Source organism: Pipistrellus kuhlii, unplaced genomic scaffold (assembly GCF_014108245.1).
Source record: "Pipistrellus kuhlii isolate mPipKuh1 unplaced genomic scaffold, mPipKuh1.p scaffold_m20_p_15, whole genome shotgun sequence".
Lineage (NCBI taxonomy): Eukaryota > Metazoa > Chordata > Mammalia > Chiroptera > Vespertilionidae > Pipistrellus > Pipistrellus kuhlii.
The window spans coordinates 15,093,012-15,103,254 of record NW_023425460.1 but is presented as its reverse complement, the minus strand read 5'-3'; the positions used below and the strand labels follow the sequence as shown (position 1 = coordinate 15,103,254).

Below are 10,243 nucleotides of genomic sequence, written 5' to 3'. Positions count from 1 at the left end.
AGGAAAAGCGAATAAATAGATTTTTAAATTTTCTGTGGAAAGAAGGATAATAAGTAAAAACTTTCTGGATGATTCATTTATCAAAAATGCTTTCCCAGTAACTCAGTGTGTGTGTGTGTGTGTGTGTGTGTGTGTGTGTGTGTAGTAGACATTTTATGAAGTTATTTGGCAGAATTTAAAAACTCTGGGATTTAAAACTTTCTGATTTTTCTTTTTAGCTTTGAAAAAAGGTGGCTGAGTCCTCAGTTTTTGAATGCTTAAAATGAATGCATAATGACTTTATAAGCTATTGTGCACATTGGTTTGCAAAGGAGGAAGGCAGGGACTAACTTTGCTTTCATGGAATGAACTTTCACAATGAGTTCTTTTCTGGGTATGTGCTTCCTGAATCCCTAAAATGGCTGGGTTCCCAAGGTGACGTGTTAAAACAGAGGGGATGTTGCGACACATCGCTCATGAGAATGGAAATGTAAGTCTAAGTATAAAATTGAAGACATCTGTAGGAACAATGAAAACATGTGACTTAACATCAAGTACTCCAAACCACATGAAGCACCCACGTCTTTTTTGGTAAACTATATCAGATATATAGATACTAGAGGCCCGATGCACAAAATTTGTGCAAGGAGCTCGGCCCCCGCCCACCAGGTGGCCGCCTTTGCCTCAGCCCCCTGCCACCGTGGCTTCGTCCAGGTCATCCAGAAGGACGTCCGTCTAATTAGCATATTACAGTGGCGCCTCACACAACGAACTTAATTCGTTCCAGGAGGAAGTTTGTTATGCGAAAAGTTCGTTATGTGAAACGTTTTTTTCCCATAACAATACATGTTAAAAAAAATAATTCGTTCTGTAGCATAAAATATGCTAAGATGACATAAAAAAAAGATAAATTTTTTGTTATTATTTTTATTTAGATACATCTAAAAACACAATTTTTTTTTTTTTAAAAACACACATTTTTTTAATTTTAAGACAGACTAAGAAGAGTCTACCGAATCTTGCACATCTTCATCCATTTTCTGCTTTTGGCCGATGGTTTCATGAAAAACCTGTCCAAAGTCGTTTGTTTTTCTCTTTTCTCCAACATCTGCCGGAAATAACAGACAAGAGTATCGGAGTAAAGATCGTTGATCCTGTTTGCTTCAGCTGAATCCGGATAGTGGGCATTGGTAAACTCCTGAACTGCTTTCCATTTGACCAGGATGTTCTTGATGTCAGCAGTTGGGATTGGTTAATTGTTTGATTGTTGCTCCTCGTTATCAGATGACGCTTCCCTTTGATCATTGTCCTGTTGCTGTGAAGTTCGTTGTGTGCAGCATTCGCTGTGCGAGGCGTTCTTTATGCGAGGCACCACTGTATACGCTTTTATTTTTATAGATAGGTTTCTTTATCTCTCTCTCTCTCTCTCTCTCTCTCTCTCTCTCTCTCTCTATCTATCTATCCATCTATCTACCTACCTACTAGATAGATATCCTTAGTTAAGTAATAATGTGCAGGAGTTAAGTAATAATGAGCTAGTCCAGATTAATCAACCATGAAAAACTGATTAAGATTTTTCCACTTTGTTATTTATTTAAGAATAGATTTTTCACATAAAAATATTTAGTTGGTTGATTGTTTTAAGCAATTCATGTAATTTCAAATTCTATAATTTTAAGTGATTGGTGGAACCTATAAAAAATTTCAATGATTTTAATGTTATCAGTAGGAAAAACACTAAACAGAATAACTAAATATTTAGGGAAACAGTTTTTCTACTATCAAAAAAACCATTAGACTGAGGTCTCTGGATAATTAGCAAAAAAACTTTGACCAAATAATCAGGAAAAATTATTGGTAATTCTAGTTTACTAATAATGTTCATCAGCAAATCTTGTTAGCTACCCCTGGACAGCTCTCTCTCTCTCTCTCTCTCTCTCTCTCTCTCTCTCTCTCTCTCTCTCAGTATAAATTTTTACTGATTTCAGAGAGTAAGGGAGCGGGAAAGAGAGGAACATCAATGATGAGAGAGAATCATTGATTGGCTACCTCCTGCATGCCCCCTACTGGGGATTGAGCCTGAAACCCAGGCAATATGCCCTTGACCAGAATTGAAACACGGACCCTTCAGTCTGAAGACCGACCTCTATCCACTGAGCCAAGCCAGCTAGAGCAGTTTGTTCTTGAAAAGAATGGGAGGAGGGTTGGACTTTATGTTCTTAAGTTCTATAATTTGGCCCTGTCTAAATTTAGGTGAAAATGTCAAGATATCTATATACAGAGAGGGAGGATGATGCCTCTCTTTAAATTTCATATCTTTAGAGTAGTTTCTCAAACTTTACATTAATTTATTATGTGATACCTATGAGAGATAAAAATGTAAAGAGTTAAGCAGTAGTGATATCATTATATTAACTGCCAACTAAAGATGGTGACTTGAATACATACATATAATTTCAATCCCTCCTGAACTCCCACTTAAACTACACAAGGAGGAATTTTTAGCAAAGAGCTTAAACTTGCAATGGCTAGGAGACCATGACTGTCTCCCCAAACTGAGAGTGAAAAGCTACCTACAAATGACATATAACAGACCCTTTACAGTTGAGCTCTTCTTTTTATGTCCAGGCTTAGTTTATATTTTGTTTCACATGCCAGGGGGATTCCATAGCAACAGCATTTAGAAGCTGAAAAGCAAATGCATGGGTGGGAATTGGCTTACTAAACCTGAGAAAACCAAATCCTAAACTGATATTGGGAAAAGATGAGAGCCAATTGAATTTGTACCACACAATGCTGAAAAGCCTCAAACTGGAGACATCAGGGATGGGGAAAGGGGAAAAGAGCTAAACCAAAGAGAACTGGTTTAAAGCTAAGGAGGTCTGGTAAGAAGCATTCAGATACTGAGGTCCCTAACTGTGAGCACTTCTTCTTTGGAGACGATAACGCAGAGTCTCTGAACTGGAGAAAGCCAAATATAATTGAGAATGTAGACACTGTATCTGAAAGAAGGGAATTGATTAAATAAACCTCCAAGCTCTCTTTTCCCATGCAGCTCCAAATGCTGACAGCCAGTCCTTGCCATGCTAAGAGGAGAGTTAAAAGAAACATCTCTGCCCTAGCAGGTTTGGCTCAGTGGAGAGAGAGTTGGCCTTCGGACTGAAGGGTCCAAAGTTAGATTCCAGTCAGGGACATGTACTTCTGTTGCAGGCTCAATCCCTGGCCCTTCTCAGGGCCCCCACATTTGGGAGGCAACCTATTGATATGTCTCTCTCACCTGAATGTTTCTCTCTCTCTCTCCCTCCCTTCCCACTCTCTAAAAATCCATGGCAAAGTATCCTTGGGTGAGAATTAACCTTCCCCCCCTCCTCCCCTCCCCCCCCCCCAAAAGAGAAACATCTCTAGGGAATTTGACTAATGAAGGAGGAAAAACTCAAAGATATTGAATCAGAGGTTCCCTCACAGAAGGTCCAGCCACATCACCCTATATGGAAGCCACCCCCATTTCTTTATAGGAAGCTTCACCCATATACTCAGAACTTCCAATCAACTCCCCACCTCCTCCCTCACCTTTAAACATGAGCAGACAACCAAGAATTATTAGATATGTAATAACATGGTCTAGCACCTAGGGGAAAAAAAATGAAAACACTTGATGGAAATGGCAGCTTTGCAAAGTAAAGATAAAGCAAATTATCATTATTATCTCCTGAGAGTTAGAAGAAGATATTGTGTCTACGAAATAAGAATAGAAATCTTTAAAAGGGCAACATTAAGAGAAAACAAAAAAGCTCTTGGAAATTTAAAACATGAAAACTCAATAGAAATGTAAGAGAAAGTTGAGGAATTATCTCAGAGTGTACACCGAAAAAATTAAAATGAGACAGAGAGGAAGAGAAGAGAGAGAGAGAGAGAGAGAGAGAGAGAGAGAGAGAGAGAGAGAGAGAGAGAGAGAGAGAGAGAAAAGAAAGAGTATGAGAAAAATAACCAAGGATAGAGTTCCAAAATCTTAATTAAAGAAGTAGCAGTAAGAGAGGAAATGGAGGGGAGGACATTATCAACAAGATGACTCAAGAACATTTCTCAGAACTGAAGCACATGAGCTTTCCAAATTAAAAGGGCATAATGAATTCTCAGCACAATAGATTAAAAGAGACTCAAACTAAAGAACAACACTTGGAAGATAGGAGACAATAGAGAAATGGCTTCAAAATTCTGAAGTTGTCACCCCCTGGCAATGGGCAAGGAGACACCTGATTGGTGGTGTTGGTCTTATATCAGTCAGGGACAAAGCAGACGTACAGTCCTTAGTTCATCCTAGCTTGATGCCTGTGTCGGTGGCCAGAGCTGGTTCATGCCTGAGGCACATAAAAAAAAAAAAAATTCTGAAGTTGTCATTTCTAAACAAGAATTTTATGTTCAATCAAACTATTAAGTATAAAGGCAAGACATTTTCATACTCAAAACATTTATCTCCCCAAAATAATTACTTAGAGAATTGTATTACACCAAAATGAATAAATGAAAAGAGGAAGGCATAAGATACCACACACACACACACACACACACACACACACACACGATACACAAGTCAGAGAAGATGAAGGGACTCTCCAGGATGATGGCAAAGGGAGTTCCCAGGATGACAGTTGTACATCAAGCTTAAAGTCCAGATTAGAGCAGTGTGACTTGGAGACATACGTGTCATTGTCATTTCTACCTAAAAATAGAGCCTTGCCCTATTCTTATCTATATGTGGCTTTCTCGGGTCATGTGCAGATGAAGTTCCATCTCTTCTGTTCCTGCTTGGGTCAGTTGAAGACACTCGTTTCCCCTCACATAAGTTCTCCTTGGACCTGTTCTTAAGAGCCAGAGGTTAGCCAAGCTGAGATTTGAAACAGCAAATGCAGACAATATTCCTAACTGATATTCTGTACCTGGCGCTTACTATGTTAATGTCCCAGCTGTGGTAAGATAAAGCCAGCTTGTGATCCAGAATCATACCGGAAGCATCCTTCTGTAAATTCCTCTATTCCACATAACATAACTTTTGTGCAATTTATTCATGTATACATTTAGCTCTAGTTCATCTATTTTCATAGCCATATAGTATGCTATTGCTTGATTATAACTGATTAATCTTCTCTTTTATTGTTTGGACTTTTAGGTTGTTATACACAATGCTTCTATGAATATTTTTGCACATGTCTCCCTATGAACATTTTTGGGTGTACTTTCTGGGATAATTTCTCTTCGATATTTACTTAGAGGGGGATTGCTGGATTATGGCATGTGTGCATAACTTAATAGAGATTTCCAAAATTTCCCTAGTAATTTTTACAAATTTTACTCCTATCAGCAATGTATGAAAGTTTCTGCTGTTCTGCATTCTCACAAATAGTTGGTCTAACCAGACTTATTGCTAATTAAATGTTTTCTCATTATGTTTTTCACTTTCATTTACATGTGACCAATGAGGCTAAACATCTTTTAATGTTTACTAGCCATTCCGGTTCCCTATTTTATGATTTACCTGTTCATATCTTTTGCTCATTTTTCTATTTGAGTATTCATCTTTTTTCCCCCCTAGATTTGAGGAAGCATTTATATATTTTGAATAATAATCCTTTGTTGATTATAGATGTAAACATCTTTACCCAGAGTGTGGCCTACCTCCTCACTTTAGTTATAGTGCCTTGTTTTTGGTAAATTTTAAAAAATTAAAGCATAATAAATACAAAATTTAAAGACATAGTTCAATAAATTTTTACAAATAAACATACCTATATAAATATATGTATTCTGATGCATTTTTAAAAATGTGGTTGAATTAAAATCTTTTTCATTATAATTTGTGACTTTTAAAAATTATTAATAACTATGGTTTATTAACTATTTTATTTTTAGAGAAAGAGAGACTATCAGTTTGTTGTTCCACTTATTTATGCATTCATTGATTGGTTCCTGTATGTGCCCTAACTGGGGATCAAAACTACAACCTTGGCATATCAGGATAATGTTCTAACCAACTAAGCTACTCATCCAGGTTGGTTTGTGATTTTGTGATTTATTTTAAAAATCCTTCCCTATCTTAATGTCATGAACACATTCTCTTATTTTTCTTCTAATCATTTTAAGGTTTTACTTTTTTTACATTTCATGGACTTGAAATCTTTTTTTTTTTTTTTTTTTTTTTGTATACATAGTTTAAAGTAGTGATCTAGTTTGTGGTTTTTTTTTTTTTTTTTCCATGTGGATAACTATATATGTAAGCACTATTGTTTGGCCTCTGTTACCCTCTAATCTACAAATCTGCCACTTTCATGAACTGGGATGAGATTCCATATGTGTGTAGGTCTAATTCCTAGGCACCCAATGTGTTCCACAGCTTTCTATCGAGCTTTGCACCATACCCACTATCTTACTTATTGTAACTTTATCATAAAATCTAATCTTGGGTAGAGCCAAAATTGCTCCATGTTTTGTACCATAAGCTCCCAGTTGGGCATTGAAGTATGAAAGCACTCAAATGATTATGCAAATTCAGATTAGTAAGAGAGAAACTGCACTAGACTTGTGGTTGTCGAGTCTGGCCTCAGTTTTGCCTCATTTGGGTATGTGGCTTTTGGGACAGGTTACACTTCTGTCTGGGCTTCAGCTTTTTCATTTTTAAAACATGTAAATTTGACTGGCTCCATATTGTCCTTTCCAACTCAGAAAATCCCGAGTTCATCAGATTCACTTTACCATATTTTCAACAACTGATCTCCTGTGCCCCAAAAGAGGCAAAATGCTGTGAAATTTCACCACTGGAAACAAATGTATCCAAACCCTCAATTTTTTTCTTCTTATATTTGAGAACTCAACCAGATTATCAATTTTTTCCCATTTAAAAAACTCTTCTCTGATCTTATCAACTAGTTAAAGCTCAGAAAAAAAATGACTATCATAGATTATTTGTAACTTTCTTATCTGTTGTGTTCCTACTTTCTAAAATTTGGTTTGCATAGACATTTTATTGGGACCATAGAGGTATCACTGGGACTATAAAAACACCTCTTCCGGCCAGGACCGGTTTGGCTCAATGGATAGAGCGTCGGCTTGGGGACTGAAGGGCCCCGGGTTCGATTCTGGTCAGGGGCGTGTGCCTTGGTTGCGGGCATATCCCCGGTGGAGGGTGTGCAAGAGGCAGCTGATTGATGACTCTCTCTCATTGATGTTTCTAACTCTCTATCTCTCTCCCTTCCTCTCTGTACAAAAATCAATAAAATATATTTTAAAAACAACAACAACAACAACAACAAAAAACCTCTTCCTCTTTCAGAATGGATTATTCTGAATAGAGATATAAATGAAAATCAGCAGGTAGTGCTTGTTATCTTGGTCAGTTTGAACTAGAACAACCACAAGAGTATTCCTGCACTTATAAAGCAAATTCGTTCTATAATGACATGCCATAACTAGTGTGCCTTATTTTAAGATCTATATTCATTCATTTATATTTATGAAATAAATACTTAATTAGAGGGTAGATGTAATGAATTACTCACAGTACTGAAGTCTTAAACTTTTAAAAAGTGAACATCTTTTGTTATCCCTTTAAGTATTATTTTTTTGAAAATACTATTGGAAGTATAGAAAAACAGGTATAAAGTCAGGATTTTATGAGTTTAAAGGATCTTATGGAACTAGTAAAATCTGCATGTTTTAAGATGATAAAACTAAGGTCCAGACAGAAGAAGAGGGACTTGTCCAAAAATTCAAACTAGTGGACCCCTTTTGTTCCAGGAAACTCTCCTAGATAGATTTGGGATTTATCTATGTATTTTCCTCATATTATTAAATTATAATGTTAAACATATATTTAAGGACAAATCCAGGTTTTCTGGAGTCTAAAATAATTCAATTTGGGAGGTTGTTGTTGTTTTTTTAAAGGACACAAAATTACAAATATAAAATTGAGCATAAAAGAGAATATTTATTTAGAATAGAAAGCATATCACAACAAATTAGTGAAGACTTAGAGATTCCAGTTCCTTTCTTCTGAGATCTCGTTCAGCAATTTACCAGAAACACATCATAATGTTTCCAAGCACAGGCTGCCTTCCCTTCTCTGCTGAGAATACTCCACAAATCCTAGGAACAGCCAGTTTTGTGGCTTCATCAGCTCCAGGGGAAATCTGCGCCTGCAAACATCATTCACATTATTTCATTAATGGTAGGAAGCAGTACAATATAGAGAACAGTCATCTCTACTTTACTTTTATGTCATAACAAGACTGAAAGCACATTTGTTATCTTATGCAGTGGAACGCATGGACTTGAGCTAAAAATAAGGGTGAGGAGAAATGGTTCCTTTTATTTTTGTCTGTTACATGCTAGACTCTCTCTCATTTTAGATGAGGAAACAGAGGCTCATAGAAGTCAAGCAAGCTGTCCAAGGAGATGTAGCTATTTGCATTCTATCACTCCAGCCTCCCACCAATGATTCCAAAAATGACTCTGTTCAAATGCTCTAGCAGGCCCCCGTGCGGGAGATGCGAAATGACAAATGAGGCCATTTCCTGGTGGTGGAGCTCAGAAGCATAAAACATTTCCCAAAGATACCATCCCTTTGGAAGTTTTCTTAACAAAAATAAGAAACCGCACAGCCAGCTGGAGGTAAGAGTTTGGGTTATTTTCCAACATTTTAGTTTTAGATATATTACATAACTGCATCCTGCTGCGTACCAGTGGGCACTGATTCTAATAAAGTTCCTTTGAGCTTGTGATTTTATAGTTGTTGTTTTTTTTCCACTTAGTAGAATATGGTGATGTATTCAGAACTTAAGATTTCTAGGATATAGCCAATTGAATTGATCTGAACAAGCCACTTCAATACCTGTTGATGAAAAACACTTGCATGGGGGGGCAAAATCAGGTGGAGGGAAACTATGGGGGGAAAATAGGAACATCTATAATAATCTGAACAATAAAGATTTAATTTTAAAAAAACGTTGAGAGAACTAGTCTTGGTCATCCCCCTGCTACTAATTGTTTTTCTGCAATTTGATGATTTCTCTCCTTTGGATTCAGGTTACAAAATTCTTAACCTCTCTCAAAGTAGCGTCTTTGGCTACGAAATAAACGTGTTAGACTTAGAACTCTGAAACAGTCTATGATGAAAAGCAATTTTTATTACCGAGAACTGATATATAAGATTCTTTATTCCAGCATTACTCATAGGGATGGGGGCAGTTAGAAGTGATCTAGGAAACCTACTGGGAGAATGCCTAAGTGATTTGTGTTGCATTATTACAAGATGTAGCTTAACTACTACAGGTACCATACTATTGTAGATGTACATACTGCAGTGCATGTAGATCTATAAAAAATATATGTAGTGAAAAAACAGGAATAATCACCTTGATGGAATAATACTAGTTATGTAAAATGTAAATATTTATTTTTAACACGAGATAACGGTATGCATTTTACAAAGATAAGTGGATTTTCCAACATATCAGGTGCCACTGTTGGGGCTGGTATTGGGCATGGAGATGAAGAAAGAAATGATATAGTGGTGGGAAAAGGGGATTTGCATGGACCAATGATTCTAGGATGCTAGAAAAGAAAAGATATGATTAACTCAACCCTGCGCACACACTAACTTCTGTAATGGTCACTTGCTCAAGAAAGAATATGTCCTTGTAAGAGTCAGCACCAAAAATATTGACTGAGAATAGTATGAAATGTAAAGTAACAAATATAGGAAGTATAAACCTTACGCAAATTAAAATTACTGATAAAATATGGAGAGATGAATTTAAGAAAATAGTCAGAAATTGTATATTAGAATCAAGTTCTCAATTCACACGTGATAATGAAAGGTTATATGCTCTCAGTGTTGGATACTCATTCGCTTCATTGATGCTGTCATCTTTCCTTTTTTTGGCCAGATTATTTTGGCTCTGCTTTCTCTGGCTGGCTTCTGTAGCCAGTATGGGCTGCTTCCTCTTCCTTTGGCTGCCATCATGGCATGTATATTATTGATATTTCTTTTAAAGAAGTAAATAGTTCTTGTTTTGCCCACATATAATGTAATCTCTCTTACACACACACACACACACACACACAGACACACACACACACACACACACACAGAGCTACTCCTAAAATATTGAATAAAGCCAACCCTACAATCAGTGGCTTAGCAGTGAAATTTAATACAAGGGTAAAAAAGAGGTGGTATAAACTTGACGATGTGAATAAAATGTTCCAGAGA

General features: G+C 36.6%; 1 pseudogene; it reads left to right on the top strand.

The window, feature by feature from the left end:
* Positions 1–4,205: 4,205 nt before the first annotated feature.
* Positions 4,206–4,350, top strand: LOC118719671 (annotated as a pseudogene).
* The last annotated feature ends 5,893 nt before the right edge of the window (positions 4,351–10,243 follow it).